Source organism: Leptonotus elevatus, chromosome 1 (assembly GCF_054856555.1).
Source record: "Leptonotus elevatus isolate MCC_2025b chromosome 1, RoL_Lele_1.0, whole genome shotgun sequence".
Lineage (NCBI taxonomy): Eukaryota > Metazoa > Chordata > Actinopteri > Syngnathiformes > Syngnathidae > Leptonotus > Leptonotus elevatus.
Window position 1 is genome coordinate 48,779,557 of NC_141239.1, and position 17,997 is coordinate 48,797,553.

General features: G+C 46.4%; 53 non-coding genes and 4 pseudogenes across 53 annotated transcripts; all 57 read right to left on the reverse strand.

Moving 5' to 3' along the window:
- Positions 1–164: 164 nt before the first annotated feature.
- Positions 165–273, reverse strand: LOC147183702 (5S ribosomal RNA; annotated as a pseudogene).
- A 197-nt stretch (positions 274–470) lies between these two features.
- On the reverse strand, positions 471–589 carry LOC147183703 (5S ribosomal RNA). The gene has a single exon (XR_015091845.1). It is a non-coding gene; the product is annotated as a 5S ribosomal RNA (ribosomal RNA).
- Positions 590–786: 197 nt separating this feature from the next.
- LOC147183704 (5S ribosomal RNA) lies at positions 787–905 on the reverse strand. Its single transcript, XR_015091452.1, has one exon. It is a non-coding gene; the product is annotated as a 5S ribosomal RNA (ribosomal RNA).
- Positions 906–1,102: 197 nt separating this feature from the next.
- LOC147183705 (5S ribosomal RNA) lies at positions 1,103–1,221 on the reverse strand. The gene has a single exon (XR_015093951.1). It is a non-coding gene; the product is annotated as a 5S ribosomal RNA (ribosomal RNA).
- A 196-nt stretch (positions 1,222–1,417) lies between these two features.
- LOC147183706 (5S ribosomal RNA) lies at positions 1,418–1,536 on the reverse strand. Its single transcript, XR_015093953.1, has one exon. It is a non-coding gene; the product is annotated as a 5S ribosomal RNA (ribosomal RNA).
- A 197-nt stretch (positions 1,537–1,733) lies between these two features.
- Positions 1,734–1,852, reverse strand: LOC147183707 (5S ribosomal RNA). The gene has a single exon (XR_015093954.1). It is a non-coding gene; the product is annotated as a 5S ribosomal RNA (ribosomal RNA).
- A 195-nt stretch (positions 1,853–2,047) lies between these two features.
- LOC147183708 (5S ribosomal RNA) lies at positions 2,048–2,166 on the reverse strand. Its single transcript, XR_015091261.1, has one exon. It is a non-coding gene; the product is annotated as a 5S ribosomal RNA (ribosomal RNA).
- A 197-nt stretch (positions 2,167–2,363) lies between these two features.
- On the reverse strand, positions 2,364–2,482 carry LOC147183709 (5S ribosomal RNA). Its single transcript, XR_015092148.1, has one exon. It is a non-coding gene; the product is annotated as a 5S ribosomal RNA (ribosomal RNA).
- A 195-nt stretch (positions 2,483–2,677) lies between these two features.
- LOC147183710 (5S ribosomal RNA) lies at positions 2,678–2,796 on the reverse strand. Its single transcript, XR_015093955.1, has one exon. It is a non-coding gene; the product is annotated as a 5S ribosomal RNA (ribosomal RNA).
- Positions 2,797–2,993: 197 nt separating this feature from the next.
- LOC147183711 (5S ribosomal RNA) lies at positions 2,994–3,112 on the reverse strand. The gene has a single exon (XR_015093956.1). It is a non-coding gene; the product is annotated as a 5S ribosomal RNA (ribosomal RNA).
- Positions 3,113–3,307: 195 nt separating this feature from the next.
- On the reverse strand, positions 3,308–3,426 carry LOC147183712 (5S ribosomal RNA). The gene has a single exon (XR_015091270.1). It is a non-coding gene; the product is annotated as a 5S ribosomal RNA (ribosomal RNA).
- A 195-nt stretch (positions 3,427–3,621) lies between these two features.
- LOC147183713 (5S ribosomal RNA) lies at positions 3,622–3,740 on the reverse strand. The gene has a single exon (XR_015093957.1). It is a non-coding gene; the product is annotated as a 5S ribosomal RNA (ribosomal RNA).
- A 196-nt stretch (positions 3,741–3,936) lies between these two features.
- LOC147183714 (5S ribosomal RNA) lies at positions 3,937–4,055 on the reverse strand. The gene has a single exon (XR_015090598.1). It is a non-coding gene; the product is annotated as a 5S ribosomal RNA (ribosomal RNA).
- A 195-nt stretch (positions 4,056–4,250) lies between these two features.
- LOC147183715 (5S ribosomal RNA) lies at positions 4,251–4,369 on the reverse strand. The gene has a single exon (XR_015092233.1). It is a non-coding gene; the product is annotated as a 5S ribosomal RNA (ribosomal RNA).
- A 195-nt stretch (positions 4,370–4,564) lies between these two features.
- On the reverse strand, positions 4,565–4,683 carry LOC147183716 (5S ribosomal RNA). Its single transcript, XR_015091140.1, has one exon. It is a non-coding gene; the product is annotated as a 5S ribosomal RNA (ribosomal RNA).
- Positions 4,684–4,878: 195 nt separating this feature from the next.
- LOC147183717 (5S ribosomal RNA) lies at positions 4,879–4,987 on the reverse strand (annotated as a pseudogene).
- Positions 4,988–5,183: 196 nt separating this feature from the next.
- On the reverse strand, positions 5,184–5,302 carry LOC147183718 (5S ribosomal RNA). The gene has a single exon (XR_015090599.1). It is a non-coding gene; the product is annotated as a 5S ribosomal RNA (ribosomal RNA).
- Positions 5,303–5,497: 195 nt separating this feature from the next.
- LOC147183719 (5S ribosomal RNA) lies at positions 5,498–5,616 on the reverse strand. The gene has a single exon (XR_015090606.1). It is a non-coding gene; the product is annotated as a 5S ribosomal RNA (ribosomal RNA).
- A 196-nt stretch (positions 5,617–5,812) lies between these two features.
- LOC147183720 (5S ribosomal RNA) lies at positions 5,813–5,931 on the reverse strand. Its single transcript, XR_015090617.1, has one exon. It is a non-coding gene; the product is annotated as a 5S ribosomal RNA (ribosomal RNA).
- A 198-nt stretch (positions 5,932–6,129) lies between these two features.
- Positions 6,130–6,248, reverse strand: LOC147183721 (5S ribosomal RNA). The gene has a single exon (XR_015090628.1). It is a non-coding gene; the product is annotated as a 5S ribosomal RNA (ribosomal RNA).
- Positions 6,249–6,446: 198 nt separating this feature from the next.
- Positions 6,447–6,565, reverse strand: LOC147183722 (5S ribosomal RNA). Its single transcript, XR_015090640.1, has one exon. It is a non-coding gene; the product is annotated as a 5S ribosomal RNA (ribosomal RNA).
- Positions 6,566–6,762: 197 nt separating this feature from the next.
- On the reverse strand, positions 6,763–6,881 carry LOC147183723 (5S ribosomal RNA). The gene has a single exon (XR_015090641.1). It is a non-coding gene; the product is annotated as a 5S ribosomal RNA (ribosomal RNA).
- Positions 6,882–7,078: 197 nt separating this feature from the next.
- On the reverse strand, positions 7,079–7,197 carry LOC147183724 (5S ribosomal RNA). Its single transcript, XR_015090642.1, has one exon. It is a non-coding gene; the product is annotated as a 5S ribosomal RNA (ribosomal RNA).
- A 195-nt stretch (positions 7,198–7,392) lies between these two features.
- LOC147183725 (5S ribosomal RNA) lies at positions 7,393–7,511 on the reverse strand. Its single transcript, XR_015091273.1, has one exon. It is a non-coding gene; the product is annotated as a 5S ribosomal RNA (ribosomal RNA).
- Positions 7,512–7,707: 196 nt separating this feature from the next.
- On the reverse strand, positions 7,708–7,826 carry LOC147183726 (5S ribosomal RNA). The gene has a single exon (XR_015092149.1). It is a non-coding gene; the product is annotated as a 5S ribosomal RNA (ribosomal RNA).
- Positions 7,827–8,022: 196 nt separating this feature from the next.
- LOC147183727 (5S ribosomal RNA) lies at positions 8,023–8,141 on the reverse strand. The gene has a single exon (XR_015090643.1). It is a non-coding gene; the product is annotated as a 5S ribosomal RNA (ribosomal RNA).
- A 198-nt stretch (positions 8,142–8,339) lies between these two features.
- On the reverse strand, positions 8,340–8,458 carry LOC147183728 (5S ribosomal RNA). Its single transcript, XR_015090644.1, has one exon. It is a non-coding gene; the product is annotated as a 5S ribosomal RNA (ribosomal RNA).
- Positions 8,459–8,654: 196 nt separating this feature from the next.
- LOC147183729 (5S ribosomal RNA) lies at positions 8,655–8,773 on the reverse strand. Its single transcript, XR_015090645.1, has one exon. It is a non-coding gene; the product is annotated as a 5S ribosomal RNA (ribosomal RNA).
- Positions 8,774–8,968: 195 nt separating this feature from the next.
- On the reverse strand, positions 8,969–9,087 carry LOC147183730 (5S ribosomal RNA). Its single transcript, XR_015090646.1, has one exon. It is a non-coding gene; the product is annotated as a 5S ribosomal RNA (ribosomal RNA).
- Positions 9,088–9,283: 196 nt separating this feature from the next.
- LOC147183731 (5S ribosomal RNA) lies at positions 9,284–9,402 on the reverse strand. The gene has a single exon (XR_015090647.1). It is a non-coding gene; the product is annotated as a 5S ribosomal RNA (ribosomal RNA).
- A 195-nt stretch (positions 9,403–9,597) lies between these two features.
- On the reverse strand, positions 9,598–9,716 carry LOC147183732 (5S ribosomal RNA). Its single transcript, XR_015090648.1, has one exon. It is a non-coding gene; the product is annotated as a 5S ribosomal RNA (ribosomal RNA).
- A 196-nt stretch (positions 9,717–9,912) lies between these two features.
- LOC147183733 (5S ribosomal RNA) lies at positions 9,913–10,031 on the reverse strand. The gene has a single exon (XR_015090650.1). It is a non-coding gene; the product is annotated as a 5S ribosomal RNA (ribosomal RNA).
- Positions 10,032–10,227: 196 nt separating this feature from the next.
- LOC147183734 (5S ribosomal RNA) lies at positions 10,228–10,346 on the reverse strand. Its single transcript, XR_015091275.1, has one exon. It is a non-coding gene; the product is annotated as a 5S ribosomal RNA (ribosomal RNA).
- A 195-nt stretch (positions 10,347–10,541) lies between these two features.
- Positions 10,542–10,660, reverse strand: LOC147183735 (5S ribosomal RNA). The gene has a single exon (XR_015091276.1). It is a non-coding gene; the product is annotated as a 5S ribosomal RNA (ribosomal RNA).
- A 194-nt stretch (positions 10,661–10,854) lies between these two features.
- Positions 10,855–10,963, reverse strand: LOC147183736 (5S ribosomal RNA; annotated as a pseudogene).
- Positions 10,964–11,157: 194 nt separating this feature from the next.
- LOC147183737 (5S ribosomal RNA) lies at positions 11,158–11,276 on the reverse strand. Its single transcript, XR_015091277.1, has one exon. It is a non-coding gene; the product is annotated as a 5S ribosomal RNA (ribosomal RNA).
- Positions 11,277–11,473: 197 nt separating this feature from the next.
- LOC147183738 (5S ribosomal RNA) lies at positions 11,474–11,592 on the reverse strand. The gene has a single exon (XR_015090658.1). It is a non-coding gene; the product is annotated as a 5S ribosomal RNA (ribosomal RNA).
- A 197-nt stretch (positions 11,593–11,789) lies between these two features.
- On the reverse strand, positions 11,790–11,908 carry LOC147183739 (5S ribosomal RNA). Its single transcript, XR_015090660.1, has one exon. It is a non-coding gene; the product is annotated as a 5S ribosomal RNA (ribosomal RNA).
- Positions 11,909–12,104: 196 nt separating this feature from the next.
- On the reverse strand, positions 12,105–12,223 carry LOC147183740 (5S ribosomal RNA). The gene has a single exon (XR_015090661.1). It is a non-coding gene; the product is annotated as a 5S ribosomal RNA (ribosomal RNA).
- A 197-nt stretch (positions 12,224–12,420) lies between these two features.
- On the reverse strand, positions 12,421–12,539 carry LOC147183741 (5S ribosomal RNA). The gene has a single exon (XR_015090663.1). It is a non-coding gene; the product is annotated as a 5S ribosomal RNA (ribosomal RNA).
- Positions 12,540–12,734: 195 nt separating this feature from the next.
- On the reverse strand, positions 12,735–12,853 carry LOC147183742 (5S ribosomal RNA). Its single transcript, XR_015091279.1, has one exon. It is a non-coding gene; the product is annotated as a 5S ribosomal RNA (ribosomal RNA).
- A 195-nt stretch (positions 12,854–13,048) lies between these two features.
- Positions 13,049–13,167, reverse strand: LOC147183743 (5S ribosomal RNA). The gene has a single exon (XR_015091283.1). It is a non-coding gene; the product is annotated as a 5S ribosomal RNA (ribosomal RNA).
- Positions 13,168–13,363: 196 nt separating this feature from the next.
- Positions 13,364–13,482, reverse strand: LOC147183744 (5S ribosomal RNA). Its single transcript, XR_015090664.1, has one exon. It is a non-coding gene; the product is annotated as a 5S ribosomal RNA (ribosomal RNA).
- Positions 13,483–13,680: 198 nt separating this feature from the next.
- Positions 13,681–13,799, reverse strand: LOC147183745 (5S ribosomal RNA). The gene has a single exon (XR_015090665.1). It is a non-coding gene; the product is annotated as a 5S ribosomal RNA (ribosomal RNA).
- Positions 13,800–13,994: 195 nt separating this feature from the next.
- On the reverse strand, positions 13,995–14,103 carry LOC147183746 (5S ribosomal RNA; annotated as a pseudogene).
- Positions 14,104–14,297: 194 nt separating this feature from the next.
- LOC147183747 (5S ribosomal RNA) lies at positions 14,298–14,416 on the reverse strand. Its single transcript, XR_015091284.1, has one exon. It is a non-coding gene; the product is annotated as a 5S ribosomal RNA (ribosomal RNA).
- A 196-nt stretch (positions 14,417–14,612) lies between these two features.
- Positions 14,613–14,731, reverse strand: LOC147183748 (5S ribosomal RNA). Its single transcript, XR_015090666.1, has one exon. It is a non-coding gene; the product is annotated as a 5S ribosomal RNA (ribosomal RNA).
- A 195-nt stretch (positions 14,732–14,926) lies between these two features.
- Positions 14,927–15,045, reverse strand: LOC147183749 (5S ribosomal RNA). Its single transcript, XR_015091157.1, has one exon. It is a non-coding gene; the product is annotated as a 5S ribosomal RNA (ribosomal RNA).
- A 196-nt stretch (positions 15,046–15,241) lies between these two features.
- LOC147183750 (5S ribosomal RNA) lies at positions 15,242–15,360 on the reverse strand. Its single transcript, XR_015090673.1, has one exon. It is a non-coding gene; the product is annotated as a 5S ribosomal RNA (ribosomal RNA).
- A 197-nt stretch (positions 15,361–15,557) lies between these two features.
- On the reverse strand, positions 15,558–15,676 carry LOC147183751 (5S ribosomal RNA). Its single transcript, XR_015092202.1, has one exon. It is a non-coding gene; the product is annotated as a 5S ribosomal RNA (ribosomal RNA).
- Positions 15,677–15,871: 195 nt separating this feature from the next.
- Positions 15,872–15,990, reverse strand: LOC147183752 (5S ribosomal RNA). The gene has a single exon (XR_015091285.1). It is a non-coding gene; the product is annotated as a 5S ribosomal RNA (ribosomal RNA).
- A 195-nt stretch (positions 15,991–16,185) lies between these two features.
- On the reverse strand, positions 16,186–16,304 carry LOC147183753 (5S ribosomal RNA). The gene has a single exon (XR_015091286.1). It is a non-coding gene; the product is annotated as a 5S ribosomal RNA (ribosomal RNA).
- A 197-nt stretch (positions 16,305–16,501) lies between these two features.
- On the reverse strand, positions 16,502–16,620 carry LOC147183754 (5S ribosomal RNA). Its single transcript, XR_015090674.1, has one exon. It is a non-coding gene; the product is annotated as a 5S ribosomal RNA (ribosomal RNA).
- Positions 16,621–16,816: 196 nt separating this feature from the next.
- On the reverse strand, positions 16,817–16,935 carry LOC147183755 (5S ribosomal RNA). Its single transcript, XR_015090675.1, has one exon. It is a non-coding gene; the product is annotated as a 5S ribosomal RNA (ribosomal RNA).
- A 196-nt stretch (positions 16,936–17,131) lies between these two features.
- Positions 17,132–17,250, reverse strand: LOC147183756 (5S ribosomal RNA). Its single transcript, XR_015091287.1, has one exon. It is a non-coding gene; the product is annotated as a 5S ribosomal RNA (ribosomal RNA).
- A 197-nt stretch (positions 17,251–17,447) lies between these two features.
- On the reverse strand, positions 17,448–17,566 carry LOC147183757 (5S ribosomal RNA). Its single transcript, XR_015092150.1, has one exon. It is a non-coding gene; the product is annotated as a 5S ribosomal RNA (ribosomal RNA).
- Positions 17,567–17,761: 195 nt separating this feature from the next.
- Positions 17,762–17,880, reverse strand: LOC147183758 (5S ribosomal RNA). Its single transcript, XR_015090679.1, has one exon. It is a non-coding gene; the product is annotated as a 5S ribosomal RNA (ribosomal RNA).
- Between the last annotated feature and the right edge of the window lie 117 nt (positions 17,881–17,997).

Sequence of the window (17,997 nt, forward strand, 5' to 3'; positions counted from 1 at the left end):
GATTACACTCGTCCCAACTTGGGGTGGAAAAAGCATTTTGACAGCATTTTCAGCTCTCATCCTGTCAGTTTAGCGTGTGGCTGTCTGCTAGCAAGTAGCTAGCAAACTGGAATTATTTTGTGAAAGTTTACTTTTGCGACGGAGGTGCAAAAAAAAAAAAAAAATGCTTACAGCACCTGGTATTCCCAGGCGGTCTCCCATCCAAGTACTAACCAGGCCCGACCCTGCTTATCTTCCGAGATCGGGCGTTCTCAGGGTAGTATGGCCGTAAGCCGAGAAAAAGCCCACAGTTGACTCTTTTAAAGATTACACTCGTCCCAGATTGGGGTGGAAAAAGCATTTTGACAGCATTTTCAGCTCTCATCCTGTCAGTTTAGCGTGTTGCTGTCTGCTAGCAAGTAGCTAGCAAACTGGAATTATTTTGTGAAAGTTTACTTTTGCGACGGAGGTGCAAAAAAAAAAAAAAAAAAACCTTACAGCACCTGGTATTCCCAGGCGGTCTCCCATCCAAGTACTAACCAGGCCCGACCCTGCTTAGCTTCCGAGATCGGACGAGATCGGGCGTTCTCAGGGTAGTATGGCCGTAAGCCGAGAAAAAGCCCACAGTTGACTCTTTTAAAGATTACACTCGTCCCAACTTGGGGTGGAAAAAGCATTTTGACAGCATTTTCAGCTCTCATCCTGTCAGTTTAGCGTGTGGCTGTCTGCTAGCAAGTAGCTAGCAAACTGGAATTATTTTGTGAAAGTTTACTTTTGCGACGGAGGTGCAAAAAAAAAAAAAAAAAAAGCTTACAGCACCTGGTATTCCCAGGCGGTCTCCCATCCAAGTACTGACCAGGCCCGACCCTGCTTAGCTTCCGAGATCGGACGAGATCGGGCGTTCTCAGGGTAGTATGGCCGTAAGCCGAGAAAAAGCCCACAGTTGACTCTTTTAAAGATTACACTCGTCCCATATTGGGGTGGAAAAAGCATTTTGAATGCATTTTCAGCTCTCATCCTGTCAGCTTAGCGTGTGGCTGTCTAATAGCAAGTAGCTAGCAAACTGGAATTATTTTGTGAAAGTTTACTTTTGCGACGGAGGTGCAAAAAAAAAAAAAAAAAAAGCTTACAGCACCTGGTATTCCCAGGCGGTCTCCCATCCAAGTACTAACCAGGCCCGACCCTGCTTAGCTTCCGAGATCGGACGAGATCGGGCGTTCTCAGGGTAGTATGGCCGTAAGCCGAGAAAAAGCCCACAGTTGACTCTTTTAAAGATTACACTCGTCCCAGATTGGGGTGGAAAAAGCATTTTGACAGCATTTTCAGCTCTCATCCTGTCAGTTTAGCGTGTTGCTGTCTGCTAGCAAGTAGCTAGCAAACTGGAATTATTTTGTGAAAGTTTACTTTTGCGACGGAGGTGCAAAAAAAAAAAAAAAAAAGCTTACAGCACCTGGTATTCCCAGGCGGTCTCCCATCCAAGTACTAACCAGGCCCGACCCTGCTTAGCTTCCGAGATCGGACGAGATCGGGCGTTCTCAGGGTAGTATGGCCGTAAGCCGAGAAAAAGCCCACAGTTGACTCTTTTAAAGATTACACTCGTCCCAACTTGGGGTGGAAAAAGCATTTTGACAGCATTTTCAGCTCTCATCCTGTCAGTTTAGCGTGTGGCTGTCTGCTAGCAAGTAGCTAGCAAACTGGAATTATTTTGTGAAAGTTTACTTTTGCGACGGAGGTGCAAAAAAAAAAAAAAAAAAAGCTTACAGCACCTGGTATTCCCAGGCGGTCTCCCATCCAAGTACTAACCAGGCCCGACCCTGCTTAGCTTCCGAGATCGGACGAGATCGGGCGTTCTCAGGGTAGTATGGCCGTAAGCCGAGAAAAAGCCCACAGTTGACTCTTTTAAAGATTACACTCGTCCCAACTTGGGGTGGAAAAAGCATTTTGACAGCATTTTCAGCTCTCATCCTGTCAGTTTAGCGTGTGGCTGTCTGCTAGCAAGTAGCTAGCAAACTGGAATTATTTTGTGAAAGTTTACTTTTGCGACGGAGGTGCAAAAAAAAAAAAAAAATGCTTACAGCACCTGGTATTCCCAGGCGGTCTCCCATCCAAGTACTAACCAGGCCCGACCCTGCTTAGCTTCCGAGATCGGACGAGATCGGGCGTTCTCAGGGTAGTATGGCCGTAAGCCGAGAAAAAGCCCACAGTTGACTCTTTTAAAGATTACACTCGTCCCAGATTGGGGTGGAAAAAGCATTTTGACAGCATTTTCAGCTCTCATCCTGTCAGTTTAGCGTGTTGCTGTCTGCTAGCAAGTAGCTAGCAAACTGGAATTATTTTGTGAAAGTTTACTTTTGCGACGGAGGTGCAAAAAAAAAAAAAAAAAAAGCTTACATCACCTGGTATTCCCAGGCGGTCTCCCATCCAAGTACTAACCAGGCCCGACCCTGCTTAGCTTCCGAGATCGGACGAGATCGGGCGTTCTCAGGGTAGTATGGCCGTAAGCCGAGAAAAAGCCCACAGTTGACTCTTTTAAAGATTACACTCGTCCCATATTGGGGTGGAAAAAGCATTTTGACAGCATTTTCAGCTCTCATCCTGTCAGTTTAGCGTGTGGCTGTCTAATAGCAAGTAGCTAGCAAACTGGAATTATTTTGTGAAAGTTTACTTTTGCGACGGAGGTGCAAAAAAAAAAAAAAAAAGCTTACAGCACCTGGTATTCCCAGGCGGTCTCCCATCCAAGTACTAACCAGGCCCGACCCTGCTTAGCTTCCGAGATCGGACGAGATCGGGCGTTCTCAGGGTAGTATGGCCGTAAGCCGAGAAAAAGCCCACAGTTGACTCTTTTAAAGATTACACTCGTCCCAACTTGGGGTGGAAAAAGATTTTTGACAGCATTTTCAGCTCTCATCCTGTCAGTTTAGCGTGTGGCTGTCTGCTAGCAAGTAGCTAGCAAACTGGAATTATTTTGTGAAAGTTTACTTTTGCGACGGAGGTGCAAAAAAAAAAAAAAAAAAAGCTTACAGCACCTGGTATTCCCAGGCGGTCTCCCATCCAAGTACTAACCAGGCCCGACCCTGCTTAGCTTCCGAGATCGGACGAGATCGGGCGTTCTCAGGGTAGTATGGCCGTAAGCCGAGAAAAAGCCCACAGTTGACTCTTTTAAAGATTACACTCGTCCCAACTTGGGGTGGAAAAAGCATTTTGACAGCATTTTCAGCTCTCATCCTGTCAGTTTAGCGTGTGGCTGTCTGCTAGCAAGTAGCTAGCAAACTGGAATTATTTTGTGAAAGTTTACTTTTGCGACGGAGGTGCAAAAAAAAAAAAAAAATGCTTACAGCACCTGGTATTCCCAGGCGGTCTCCCATCCAAGTACTAACCAGGCCCGACCCTGCTTAGCTTCCGAGATCGGACGAGATCGGGCGTTCTCAGGGTAGTATGGCCGTAAGCCGAGAAAAAGCCCACAGTTGACTCTTTTAAAGATTACACTCGTCCCATATTGGGGTGGAAAAAGCATTTTGACAGCATTTTCAGCTCTCATCCTGTCAGTTTAGCGTGTGGCTGTCTAATAGCAAGTAGCTAGCAAACTGGAATTATTTTGTGAAAGTTTACTTTTGCGACGGAGGTGCAAAAAAAAAAAAAAAAAGCTTACAGCACCTGGTATTCCCAGGCGGTCTCCCATCCAAGTACTAACCAGGCCCGACCCTGCTTAGCTTCCGAGATCGGACGAGATCGGGCGTTCTCAGGGTAGTATGGCCGTAAGCCGAGAAAAAGCCCACAGTTGACTCTTTTAAAGATTACACTCGTCCCAACTTGGGGTGGAAAAAGCATTTTGACAGCATTTTCAGCTCTCATCCTGTCAGTTTAGCGTGTGGCTGTCTGCTAGCAAGTAGCTAGCAAACTGGAATTATTTTGTGAAAGTTTACTTTTGCGACGGAGGTGCAAAAAAAAAAAAAAAAAAGCTTACAGCACCTGGTATTCCCAGGCGGTCTCCCATCCAAGTACTAACCAGGCCCGACCCTGCTTAGCTTCCGAGATCGGACGAGATCGGGCGTTCTCAGGGTAGTATGGCCGTAAGCCGAGAAAAAGCCCACAGTTGACTCTTTTAAAGATTACACTCGTCCCAGATTGGGGTGGAAAAAGCATTTTGACAGCATTTTCAGCTCTCATCCTGTCAGTTTAGCGTGTTGCTGTCTGCTAGCAAGTAGCTAGCAAACTGGAATTATTTTGTGAAAGTTTACTTTTGCGACGGAGGTGCAAAAAAAAAAAAAAAAACCTTACAGCACCTGGTATTCCCAGGCGGTCTCCCATCCAAGTACTAACCAGGCCCGACCCTGCTTAGCTTCCAAGATCGGACGAGATCGGGCGTTCTCAGGGTAGTATGGCCGTAAGCCGAGAAAAAGCCCACAGTTGACTCTTTTAAAGATTACACTCGTCCCAACTTGGGGTGGAAAAAGCATTTTGACAGCATTTTCAGCTCTCATCCTGTCAGTTTAGCGTGTGGCTGTCTGCTAGCAAGTAGCTAGCAAACTGGAATTATTTTGTGAAAGTTTACTTTTGCGACGGAGGTGCAAAAAAAAAAAAAAAATGCTTACAGCACCTGGTATTCCCAGGCGGTCTCCCATCCAAGTACTAACCAGGCCCAACCCTGCTTAGCTTCCGAGATCGGACGAGATCGGGCGTTCTCAGGGTAGTATGGCCGTAAGCTGAGAAAAAGCCCACAGTTGACTCTTTTAAAGATTACACTCGTCCCAGATTGGGGTGGAAAAAGCATTTTGACAGCATTTTCAGCTCTCATCCTGTCAGTTTAGCGTGTTGCTGTCTGCTAGCAAGTAGCTAGCAAACTGGAATTATTTTGTGAAAGTTTACTTTTGCGACGGAGGTGCAAAAAAAAAAAAAAAAAGCTTACAGCACCTGGTATTCCCAGGCGGTCTCCCATCCAAGTACTAACCAGGCCCGACCCTGCTTAGCTTCCGAGATCGGGCGTTCTCAGGGTAGTATGGCCGTAAGCCGAGAAAAAGCCCACAGTTGACTCTTTTAAAGATTACACTCGTCCCAACTTGGGGTGGAAAAAGCATTTTGACAGCATTTTCAGCTCTCATCCTGTCAGTTTAGCGTGTGGCTGTCTGCTAGCAAGTAGCTAGCAAACTGGAATTATTTTGTGAAAGTTTACTTTTGCGACGGAGGTGCAAAAAAAAAAAAAAAAAAGCTTACAGCACCTGGTATTCCCAGGCGGTCTCCCATCCAAGTACTAACCAGGCCCGACCCTGCTTAGCTTCCGAGATCGGACGAGATCGGGCGTTCTCAGGGTAGTATGGCCGTAAGCCGAGAAAAAGCCCACAGTTGACTCTTTTAAAGATTACACTCGTCCCAGATTGGGGTGGAAAAAGCATTTTGACAGCATTTTCAGCTCTCATCCTGTCAGTTTAGCGTGTTGCTGTCTGCTAGCAAGTAGCTAGCAAACTGGAATTATTTTGTGAAAGTTTACTTTTGCGACGGAGGTGCAAAAAAAAAAAAAAAAAGCTTACAGCACCTGGTATTCCCAGGCGGTCTCCCATCCAAGTACTAACCAGGCCCGACCCTGCTTAGCTTCCGAGATCGGACGAGATCGGGCGTTCTCAGGGTAGTATGGCCGTAAGCCGAGAAAAAGCCCACAGTTGACTCTTTTAAAGATTACACTCGTCCCAACTTGGGGTGGAAAAAGCATTTTGACAGCATTTTCAGCTCTCATCCTGTCAGTTTAGCGTGTGGCTGTCTGCTAGCAAGTAGCTAGCAAACTGGAATTATTTTGTGAAAGTTTACTTTTGCGACGGAGGTGCAAAAAAAAAAAAAAAAAAGCTTACAGCACCTGGTATTCCCAGGCGGTCTCCCATCCAAGTACTAACCAGGCCCGACCCTGCTTAGCTTCCGAGATCGGACGAGATCGGGCGTTCTCAGGGTAGTATGGCCGTAAGCCGAGAAAAAGCCCACAGTTGACTCTTTTAAAGATTACACTCGTCCCAACTTGGGGTGGAAAAAGCATTTTGACAGCATTTTCAGCTCTCATCCTGTCAGTTTAGCGTGTGGCTGTCTGCTAGCAAGTAGCTAGCAAACTGGAATTATTTTGTGAAAGTTTACTTTTGCGACGGAGGTGCAAAAAAAAAACAAAAAAATAGCTTACAGCACCTGGTATTCCCAGGCGGTCTCCCATCCAAGTACTAACCAGGCCCGACCCTGCTTAGCTTCCGAGATCGGACGAGATCGGGCGTTCTCAGGGTAGTATGGCCGTAAGCCGAGAAAAAGCCCACAGTTGACTCTTTTAAAGATTACACTCGTCCCAACTTGGGGTGGAAAAAGCATTTTGACAGCATTTTCAGCTCTCATCCTGTCAGTTTAGCGTGTGGCTGTCTGCTAGCAAGTAGCTAGCAAACTGGAATTATTTTGTGAAAGTTTACTTTTGCGACGGAGGTGCAAAAAAAAAACAAAAAAATAGCTTACAGCACCTGGTATTCCCAGGCGGTCTCCCATCCAAGTACTAACCAGGCCCGACCCTGCTTAGCTTCCGAGATCGGACGAGATCGGGCGTTCTCAGGGTAGTATGGCCGTAAGCCGAGAAAAAGCCCACAGTTGACTCTTTTAAAGATTACACTCGTCCCAACTTGGGGTGGAAAAAGCATTTTGACAGCATTTTCAGCTCTCATCCTGTCAGTTTAGCGTGTGGCTGTCTGCTAGCAAGTAGCTAGCAAACTGGAATTATTTTGTGAAAGTTTACTTTTGCGACGGAGGTGCAAAAAAAAAAAAAAAAAAAGCTTACAGCACCTGGTATTCCCAGGCGGTCTCCCATCCAAGTACTAACCAGGCCCGACCCTGCTTAGCTTCCGAGATCGGACGAGATCGGGCGTTCTCAGGGTAGTATGGCCGTAAGCCGAGAAAAAGCCCACAGTTGACTCTTTTAAAGATTACACTCGTCCCAACTTGGGGTGGAAAAAGCATTTTGACAGCATTTTCAGCTCTCATCCTGTCAGTTTAGCGTGTGGCTGTCTGCTAGCAAGTAGCTAGCAAACTGGAATTATTTTGTGAAAGTTTACTTTTGCGACGGAGGTGCAAAAAAAAAAAAAAAAAAAGCTTACAGCACCTGGTATTCCCAGGCGGTCTCCCATCCAAGTACTAACCAGGCCCGACCCTGCTTAGCTTCCGAGATCGGACGAGATCGGGCGTTCTCAGGGTAGTATGGCCGTAAGCCGAGAAAAAGCCCACAGTTGACTCTTTTAAAGATTACACTCGTCCCAACTTGGGGTGGAAAAAGCATTTTGACAGCATTTTCAGCTCTCATCCTGTCAGTTTAGCGTGTGGCTGTCTGCTAGCAAGTAGCTAGCAAACTGGAATTATTTTGTGAAAGTTTACTTTTGCGACGGAGGTGCAAAAAAAAAAAAAAAATGCTTACAGCACCTGGTATTCCCAGGCGGTCTCCCATCCAAGTACTAACCAGGCCCGACCCTGCTTAGCTTCCGAGATCGGACGAGATCGGGCGTTCTCAGGGTAGTATGGCCGTAAGCCGAGAAAAAGCCCACAGTTGACTCTTTTAAAGATTACACTCGTCCCAGATTGGGGTGGAAAAAGCATTTTGACAGCATTTTCAGCTCTCATCCTGTCAGTTTAGCGTGTTGCTGTCTGCTAGCAAGTAGCTAGCAAACTGGAATTATTTTGTGAAAGTTTACTTTTGCGACGGAGGTGCAAAAAAAAAAAAAAAAAAGCTTACATCACCTGGTATTCCCAGGCGGTCTCCCATCCAAGTACTAACCAGGCCCGACCCTGCTTAGCTTCCGAGATCGGACGAGATCGGGCGTTCTCAGGGTAGTATGGCCGTAAGCCGAGAAAAAGCCCACAGTTGACTCTTTTAAAGATTACACTCGTCCCAACTTGGGGTGGAAAAAGCATTTTGACAGCATTTTCAGCTCTCATCCTGTCAGTTTAGCGTGTGGCTGTCTGCTAGCAAGTAGCTAGCAAACTGGAATTATTTTGTGAAAGTTTACTTTTGCGACGGAGGTGCAAAAAAAAAAAAAAAAAAGCTTACAGCACCTGGTATTCCCAGGCGGTCTCCCATCCAAGTACTAACCAGGCCCGACCCTGCTTAGCTTCCGAGATCGGACGAGATCGGGCGTTCTCAGGGTAGTATGGCCGTAAGCCGAGAAAAAGCCCACAGTTGACTCTTTTAAAGATTACACTCGTCCCAACTTGGGGTGGAAAAAGCATTTTGACAGCATTTTCAGCTCTCATCCTGTCAGTTTAGCGTGTGGCTGTCTGCTAGCAAGTAGCTAGCAAACTGGAATTATTTTGTGAAAGTTTACTTTTGCGACGGAGGTGCAAAAAAAAAACAAAAAAATAGCTTACAGCACCTGGTATTCCCAGGCGGTCTCCCATCCAAGTACTAACCAGGCCCGACCCTGCTTAGCTTCCGAGATCGGACGAGATCGGGCGTTCTCAGGGTAGTATGGCCGTAAGCCGAGAAAAAGCCCACAGTTGACTCTTTTAAAGATTACACTCGTCCCAACTTGGGGTGGAAAAAGCATTTTGACAGCATTTTCAGCTCTCATCCTGTCAGTTTAGCGTGTGGCTGTCTGCTAGCAAGTAGCTAGCAAACTGGAATTATTTTGTGAAAGTTTACTTTTGCGACGGAGGTGCAAAAAAAAAAAAAAAAAAGCTTACAGCACCTGGTATTCCCAGGCGGTCTCCCATCCAAGTACTAACCAGGCCCGACCCTGCTTAGCTTCCGAGATCGGACGAGATCGGGCGTTCTCAGGGTAGTATGGCCGTAAGCCGAGAAAAAGCCCACAGTTGACTCTTTTAAAGATTACACTCGTCCCAACTTGGGGTGGAAAAAGCATTTTGACAGCATTTTCAGCTCTCATCCTGTCAGTTTAGCGTGTGGCTGTCTGCTAGCAAGTAGCTAGCAAACTGGAATTATTTTGTGAAAGTTTACTTTTGCGACGGAGGTGCAAAAAAAAAAAAAAAAAGCTTACAGCACCTGGTATTCCCAGGCGGTCTCCCATCCAAGTACTAACCAGGCCCGACCCTGCTTAGCTTCCGAGATCGGACGAGATCGGGCGTTCTCAGGGTAGTATGGCCGTAAGCCGAGAAAAAGCCCACAGTTGACTCTTTTAAAGATTACACTCGTCCCAACTTGGGGTGGAAAAAGCATTTTGACAGCATTTTCAGCTCTCATCCTGTCAGTTTAGCGTGTGGCTGTCTGCTAGCAAGTAGCTAGCAAACTGGAATTATTTTGTGAAAGTTTACTTTTGCGACGGAGGTGCAAAAAAAAAAAAAAAAAAGCTTACAGCACCTGGTATTCCCAGGCGGTCTCCCATCCAAGTACTAACCAGGCCCGACCCTGCTTAGCTTCCGAGATCGGACGAGATCGGGCGTTCTCAGGGTAGTATGGCCGTAAGCCGAGAAAAAGCCCACAGTTGACTCTTTTAAAGATTACACTCGTCCCAACTTGGGGTGGAAAAAGCATTTTGACAGCATTTTCAGCTCTCATCCTGTCAGTTTAGCGTGTGGCTGTCTGCTAGCAAGTAGCTAGCAAACTGGAATTATTTTGTGAAAGTTTACTTTTGCGACGGAGGTGCAAAAAAAAAAAAAAAAAGCTTACAGCACCTGGTATTCCCAGGCGGTCTCCCATCCAAGTACTAACCAGGCCCGACCCTGCTTAGCTTCCGAGATCGGACGAGATCGGGCGTTCTCAGGGTAGTATGGCCGTAAGCCGAGAAAAAGCCCACAGTTGACTCTTTTAAAGATTACACTCGTCCCAACTTGGGGTGGAAAAAGCATTTTGACAGCATTTTCAGCTCTCATCCTGTCAGTTTAGCGTGTGGCTGTCTGCTAGCAAGTAGCTAGCAAACTGGAATTATTTTGTGAAAGTTTACTTTTGCGACGGAGGTGCAAAAAAAAAAAAAAAAAAGCTTACAGCACCTGGTATTCCCAGGCGGTCTCCCATCCAAGTACTAACCAGGCCCGACCCTGCTTAGCTTCCGAGATCGGACGAGATCGGGCGTTCTCAGGGTAGTATGGCCGTAAGCCGAGAAAAAGCCCACAGTTGACTCTTTTAAAGATTACACTCGTCCCAACTTGGGGTGGAAAAAGCATTTTGACAGCATTTTCAGCTCTCATCCTGTCAGTTTAGCGTGTGGCTGTCTGCTAGCAAGTAGCTAGCAAACTGGAATTATTTTGTGAAAGTTTACTTTTGCGACGGAGGTGCAAAAAAAAAAAAAAAAATGCTTACAGCACCTGGTATTCCCAGGCGGTCTCCCATCCAAGTACTAACCAGGCCCGACCCTGCTTAGCTTCCGAGATCGGACGAGATCGGGCGTTCTCAGGGTAGTATGGCCGTAAGCCGAGAAAAAGCCCACAGTTGACTCTTTTAAAGATTACACTCGTCCCAGATTGGGGTGGAAAAAGCATTTTGACAGCATTTTCAGCTCTCATCCTGTCAGTTTAGCGTGTTGCTGTCTGCTAGCAAGTAGCTAGCAAACTGGAATTATTTTGTGAAAGTTTACTTTTGCGACGGAGGTGCAAAAAAAAAAAAAAAATGCTTACAGCACCTGGTATTCCCAGGCGGTCTCCCATCCAAGTACTAACCAGGCCCGACCCTGCTTAGCTTCCGAGATCGGACGAGATCGGGCGTTCTCAGGGTAGTATGGCCGTAAGCAGAGAAAAAGCCCACAGTTGACTCTTTTAAAGATTACACTCGTCCCAACTTGGGGTGGAAAAAGCATTTTGACAGCATTTTCAGCTCTCATCCTGTCAGTTTAGCGTGTGGCTGTCTGCTAGCAAGTAGCTAGCAAACTGGAATTATTTTGTGAAAGTTTACTTTTGCGACGGAGGTGCAAAAAAAAAAAAAAATGCTTACAGCACCTGGTATTCCCAGGCGGTCTCCCATCCAAGTACTAACCAGGCCCGACCCTGCTTAGCTTCCGAGATCGGGCGTTCTCAGGGTAGTATGGCCGTAAGCCGAGAAAAAGCCCACAGTTGACTCTTTTAAAGATTACACTCGTCCCAACTTGGGGTGGAAAAAGCATTTTGACAGCATTTTCAGCTCTCATCCTGTCAGTTTAGCGTGTGGCTGTCTGCTAGCAAGTAGCTAGCAAACTGGAATTATTTTGTGAAAGTTTACTTTTGCGACGGAGGTGCAAAAAAAAAAAAAAATGCTTACAGCACCTGGTATTCCCAGGCGGTCTCCCATCCAAGTACTAACCAGGCCCGACCCTGCTTAGCTTCCGAGATCGGACGAGATCGGGCGTTCTCAGGGTAGTATGGCCGTAAGCCGAGAAAAAGCCCACAGTTGACTCTTTTAAAGATTACACTCGTCCCAGATTGGGGTGGAAAAAGCATTTTGACAGCATTTTCAGCTCTCATCCTGTCAGTTTAGCGTGTTGCTGTCTGCTAGCAAGTAGCTAGCAAACTGGAATTATTTTGTGAAAGTTTACTTTTGCGACGGAGGTGCAAAAAAAAAAAAAAAAAAAGCTTACAGCACCTGGTATTCCCAGGCGGTCTCCCATCCAAGTACTAACCAGGCCCGACCCTGCTTAGCTTCCGAGATCGGACGAGATCGGGCGTTCTCAGGGTAGTATGGCCGTAAGCCGAGAAAAAGCCCACAGTTGACTCTTTTAAAGATTACACTCGTCCCAGATTGGGGTGGAAAAAGCATTTTGACAGCATTTTCAGCTCTCATCCTGTCAGTTTAGCGTGTTGCTGTCTGCTAGCAAGTAGCTAGCAAACTGGAATTATTTTGTGAAAGTTTACTTTTGCGATGGAGGTGCAAAAAAAAAAAAAAAAAAAGCTTACAGCACCTGGTATTCCCAGGCGGTCTCCCATCCAAGTACTAACCAGGCCCGACCCTGCTTAGCTTCCGAGATCGGACGAGATCGGGCGTTCTCAGGGTAGTATGGCCGTAAGCCGAGAAAAAGCCCACAGTTGACTCTTTTAAAGATTACACTCGTCCCAGATTGGGGTGGAAAAAGCATTTTGACAGCATTTTCAGCTCTCATCCTGTCAGTTTAGCGTGTGGCTGTCTGCTAGCAAGTAGCTAGCAAACTGGAATTATTTTGTGAAAGTTTACTTTTGCGACGGAGGTGCAAAAAAAAAAAAAAAAAAGCTTACAGCACCTGGTATTCCCAGGCGGTCTCCCATCCAAGTACTAACCAGGCCCGACCCTGCTTAGCTTCCGAGATCGGACGAGATCGGGCGTTCTCAGGGTAGTATGGCCGTAAGCCGAGAAAAAGCCCACAGTTGACTCTTTTAAAGATTACACTCGTCCCAACTTGGGGTGGAAAAAGCATTTTGACAGCATTTTCAGCTCTCATCCTGTCAGTTTAGCGTGTGGCTGTCTGCTAGCAAGTAGCTAGCAAACTGGAATTATTTTGTGAAAGTTTACTTTTGCGACGGAGGTGCAAAAAAAAAAAAAAAAAAAGCTTACAGCACCTGGTATTCCCAGGCGGTCTCCCATCCAAGTACTAACCAGGCCCGACCCTGCTTAGCTTCCGAGATCGGACGAGATCGGGCGTTCTCAGGGTAGTATGGCCGTAAGCCGAGAAAAAGCCCACAGTTGACTCTTTTAAAGATTACACTCGTCCCAACTTGGGGTGGAAAAAGCATTTTGACAGCATTTTCAGCTCTCATCCTGTCAGTTTAGCGTGTGGCTGTCTGCTAGCAAGTAGCTAGCAAACTGGAATTATTTTGTGAAAGTTTACTTTTGCGACGGAGGTGCAAAAAAAAAAAAAAAATGCTTACAGCACCTGGTATTCCCAGGCGGTCTCCCATCCAAGTACTAACCAGGCCCGACCCTGCTTAGCTTCCGAGATCGGACGAGATCGGGCGTTCTCAGGGTAGTATGGCCGTAAGCCGAGAAAAAGCCCACAGTTGACTCTTTTAAAGATTACACTCGTCCCAGATTGGGGTGGAAAAAGCATTTTGACAGCATTTTCAGCTCTCATCCTGTCAGTTTAGCGTGTTGCTGTCTGCTAGCAAGTAGCTAGCAAACTGGAATTATTTTGTGAAAGTTTACTTTTGCGACGGAGGTGCAAAAAAAAAAAAAAAATGCTTACAGCACCTGGTATTCCCAGGCGGTCTCCCATCCAAGTACTAACCAGGCCCGACCCTGCTTAGCTTCCGAGATCGGACGAGATCGGGCGTTCTCAGGGTAGTATGGCCGTAAGCCGAGAAAAAGCCCACAGTTGACTGTTTTAAAGATTACACTCGTCCCAACTTGGGGTGGAAAAAGCATTTTGACAGCATTTTCAGCTCTCATCCTGTCAGTTTAGCGTGTGGCTGTCTGCTAGCAAGTAGCTAGCAAACTGGAATTATTTTGTGAAAGTTTACTTTTGCGACGGAGGTGCAAAAAAAAAAAAAAAAAAGCTTACAGCACCTGGTATTCCCAGGCGGTCTCCCATCCAAGTACTAACCAGGCCCGACCCTGCTTAGCTTCCGAGATCGGACGAGATCGGGCGTTCTCAGGGTAGTATGGCCGTAAGCCGAGAAAAAGCCCACAGTTGACTCTTTTAAAGATTACACTCGTCCCAACTTGGGGTGGAAAAAGCATTTTGACAGCATTTTCAGCTCTCATCCTGTCAGTTTAGCGTGTGGCTGTCTGCTAGCAAGTAGCTAGCAAACTGGAATTATTTTGTGAAAGTTTACTTTTGCGACGGAGGTGCAAAAAAAAAAAAAAAAAAAAGCTTACAGCACCTGGTATTCCCAGGCGGTCTCCCATCCAAGTACTAACCAGGCCCGACCCTGCTTAGCTTCCGAGATCGGACGAGATCGGGCGTTCTCAGGGTAGTATGGCCGTAAGCCGAGAAAAAGCCCACAGTTGACTCTTTTAAAGATTACACTCGTCCCAACTTGGGGTGGAAAAAGCATTTTGACAGCATTTTCAGCTCTCATCCTGTCAGTTTAGCGTGTGGCTGTCTGCTAGCAAGTAGCTAGCAAACTGGAATTATTTTGTGAAAGTTTACTTTTGCGACGGAGGTGCAAAAAAAAAAAAAAAATGCTTACAGCACCTGGTATTCCCAGGCGGTCTCCCATCCAAGTACTAACCAGGCCCGACCCTGCTTAGCTTCCGAGATCGGGCGTTCTCAGGGTAGTATGGCCGTAAGCCGAGAAAAAGCCCACAGTTGACTCTTTTAAAGATTACACTCGTCCCAACTTGGGGTGGAAAAAGCATTTTGACAGCATTTTCAGCTCTCATCCTGTCAGTTTAGCGTGTGGCTGTCTGCTAGCAAGTAGCTAGCAAACTGGAATTATTTTGTGAAAGTTTACTTTTGCGACGGAGGTGCAAAAAAAAAAAAAAATGCTTACAGCACCTGGTATTCCCAGGCGGTCTCCCATCCAAGTACTAACCAGGCCCGACCCTGCTTAGCTTCCGAGATCGGACGAGATCGGGCGTTCTCAGGGTAGTATGGCCGTAAGCCGAGAAAAAGCCCACAGTTGACTCTTTTAAAGATTACACTCGTCCCAGATTGGGGTGGAAAAAGCATTTTGACAGCATTTTCAGCTCTCATCCTGTCAGTTTAGCGTGTTGCTGTCTGCTAGCAAGTAGCTAGCAAACTGGAATTATTTTGTGAAAGTTTACTTTTGCGACGGAGGTGCAAAAAAAAAAAAAAAAAAGCTTACAGCACCTGGTATTCCCAGGCGGTCTCCCATCCAAGTACTAACCAGGCCCGACCCTGCTTAGCTTCCGAGATCGGACGAGATCGGGCGTTCTCAGGGTAGTATGGCCGTAAGCCGAGAAAAAGCCCACAGTTGACTCTTTTAAAGATTACACTCGTCCCAGATTGGGGTGGAAAAAGCATTTTGACAGCATTTTCAGCTCTCATCCTGTCAGTTTAGCGTGTGGCTGTCTAATAGCAAGTAGCTAGCAAACTGGAATTATTTTGTGAAAGTTTACTTTTGCGACGGAGGTGCAAAAAAAAAAAAAAAAAGCTTACAGCACCTGGTATTCCCAGGCGGTCTCCCATCCAAGTACTAACCAGGCCCGACCCTGCTTATCTTCCGAGATCGGACGAGATCGGGCGTTCTCAGGGTAGTATGGCCGTAAGCCGAGAAAAAGCCCACAGTTGACTCTTTTAAAGATTACACTCGTCCCATATTGGGGTGGAAAAAGCATTTTGAATGCATTTTCAGCTCTCATCCTGTCAGCTTAGCGTGTGGCTGTCTGCTAGCAAGTAGCTAGCAAACTGGAATTATTTTGTGAAAGTTTACTTTTGCGACGGAGGTGCAAAAAAAAAAAAAAAAAAGCTTACAGCACCTGGTATTCCCAGGCGGTCTCCCATCCAAGTACTAACCAGGCCCGACCCTGCTTAGCTTCCGAGATCGGACGAGATCGGGCGTTCTCAGGGTAGTATGGCCGTAAGCCGAGAAAAAGCCCACAGTTGACTCTTTTAAAGATTACACTCGTCCCAACTTGGGGTGGAAAAAGCATTTTGACAGCATTTTCAGCTCTCATCCTGTCAGTTTAGCGTGTGGCTGTCTGCTAGCAAGTAGCTAGCAAACTGGAATTATTTTGTGAAAGTTTACTTTTGCGACGGAGGTGCAAAAAAAAAAAAAAAAAAAGCTTACAGCACCTGGTATTCCCAGGCCGTCTCCCATCCAAGTACTAACCAGGCCCGACCCTGCTTAGCTTCCGAGATCGGACGAGATCGGGCGTTCTCAGGGTAGTATGGCCGTAAGCCGAGAAAAAGCCCACAGTTGACTCTTTTAAAGATTACACTCGTCCCAACTTGGGGTGGAAAAAGCATTTTGACAGCATTTTCAGCTCTCATCCTGTCAGTTTAGCGTGTGGCTGTCTGCTAGCAAGTAGCTAGCAAACTGGAATTATTTTGTGAAAGTTTACTTTTGCGACGGAGGTGCAAAAAAAAAAAAAAAATGCTTACAGCACCTGGTATTCCCAGGCGGTCTCCCATCCAAGTACTAACCAGGCCCGACCCTGCTTAGCTTCCGAGATCGGACGAGATCGGGCGTTCTCAGGGTAGTATGGCCGTAAGCCGAGAAAAAGCCCACAGTTGACTCTTTTAAAGATTACACTCGTCCCATATTGGGGTGGAAAAAGCATTTTGAATGCATTTTCAGCTCTCATCCTGTCAGCTTAGCGTGTGGCTGTCTAATAGCAAGTAGCTAGCAAACTGGAATTATTTTGTGAAAGTTTACTTTTGCGACGGAGGTGCAAAAAAAAAAAAAAAATGCTTACAGCACCTGGTATTCCCAGGCGGTCTCCCATCCAAGTACTAACCAGGCCCGACCCTGCTTAGCTTCCGAGATCGGACGAGATCGGGCGTTCTCAGGGTAGTATGGCCGTAAGCCGAGAAAAAGCCCACAGTTGACTCTTTTAAAGATTACACTCGTCCCAACTTGGGGTGGAAAAAGCATTTTGACAGCATTTTCAGCTCTCATCCTGTCAGTTTAGCGTGTGGCTGTCTGCTAGCAAGTAGCTAGCAAACTGGAATTATTTTGTGAAAGTTTACTTTTGCGACGGAGGTGCAAAAAAAAAAAAAAAAAAAGCTTACAGCACCTGGTATTCCCAGGCGGTCTCCCATCCAAGTACTAACCAGGCCCGACCCTGCTTAGCTTCCGAGATCGGACGAGATCGGGCGTTCTCAGGGTAGTATGGCCGTAAGCCGAGAAAAAGCCCACAGTTGACTCTTTTAAAGATTACACTCGTCCCAACTTGGGGTGGAAAAAGCATTTTGACAGCATTTTCAGCTCTCATCCTGTCAGTTTAGCGTGTGGCTGTCTGCTAGCAAGTAGCTAGCAAACTGGAATTATTTTGTGAAAGTTTACTTTTGCGACGGAGGTGCAAAAAAAAAAAAAAAAAAGCTTACAGCACCTGGTATTCCCAGGCGGTCTCCCATCCAAGTACTAACCAGGCCCGACCCTGCTTAGCTTCCGAGATCGGACGAGATCGGGCGTTCTCAGGGTAGTATGGCCGTAAGCCGAGAAAAAGCCCACAGTTGACTCTTTTAAAGATTACACTCGTCCCAACTTGGGGTGGAAAAAGCATTTTGACAGCATTTTCAGCTCTCATCCTGTCAGTTTAGCGTGTGGCTGTCTGCTAGCAAGTAGCTAGCAAACTGGAATTATTTTGTGAAAGTTTACTTTTGCGACGGAGGTGCAAAAAAAAAAAAAAAAATGCTTACAGCACCTGGTATTCCCAGGCGGTCTCCCATCCAAGTACTAACCAGGCCCGACCCTGCTTAGCTTCCGAGATCGGACGAGATCGGGCGTTCTCAGGGTAGTATGGCCGTAAGCCGAGAAAAAGCCCACAGTTGACTCTTTTAAAGATTACACTCGTCCCAGATTGGGGTGGAAAAAGCATTTTGACAGCATTTTCAGCTCTCATCCTGTCAGTTTAGCGTGTTGCTGTCTGCTAGCAAGTAGCTAGCAAACTGGAATTATTTTGTGAAAGTTTACTTTTGCGACGGAGGTGCAAAAAAAAAAAAAAAAAAAGCTTACATCACCTGGTATTCCCAGGCGGTCTCCCATCCAAGTACTAACCAGGCCCGACCCTGCTTAGCTTCCGAGATCGGACGAGATCGGGCGTTCTCAGGGTAGTATGGCCGTAAGCCGAGAAAAAGCCCACAGTTGACTCTTTTAAAGATTACACTCGTCCCATATTGGGGTGGAAAAAGCATTTTGACAGCATTTTCAGCTCTCATCCTGTCAGTTTAGCGTGTGGCTGTCTAATAGCAAGTAGCTAGCAAACTGGAATTATTTTGTGAAAGTTTACTTTTGCGACGGAGGTGCAAAAAAAAAAAAAAAAAGCTTACAGCACCTGGTATTCCCAGGCGGTCTCCCATCCAAGTACTAACCAGGCCCGACCCTGCTTAGCTTCCGAGATCGGACGAGATCGGGCGTTCTCAGGGTAGTATGGCCGTAAGCCGAGAAAAAGCCCACAGTTGACTCTTTTAAAGATTACACTCGTCCCAACTTGGGGTGGAAAAAGCATTTTGACAGCATTTTCAGCTCTCATCCTGTCAGTTTAGCGTGTGGCTGTCT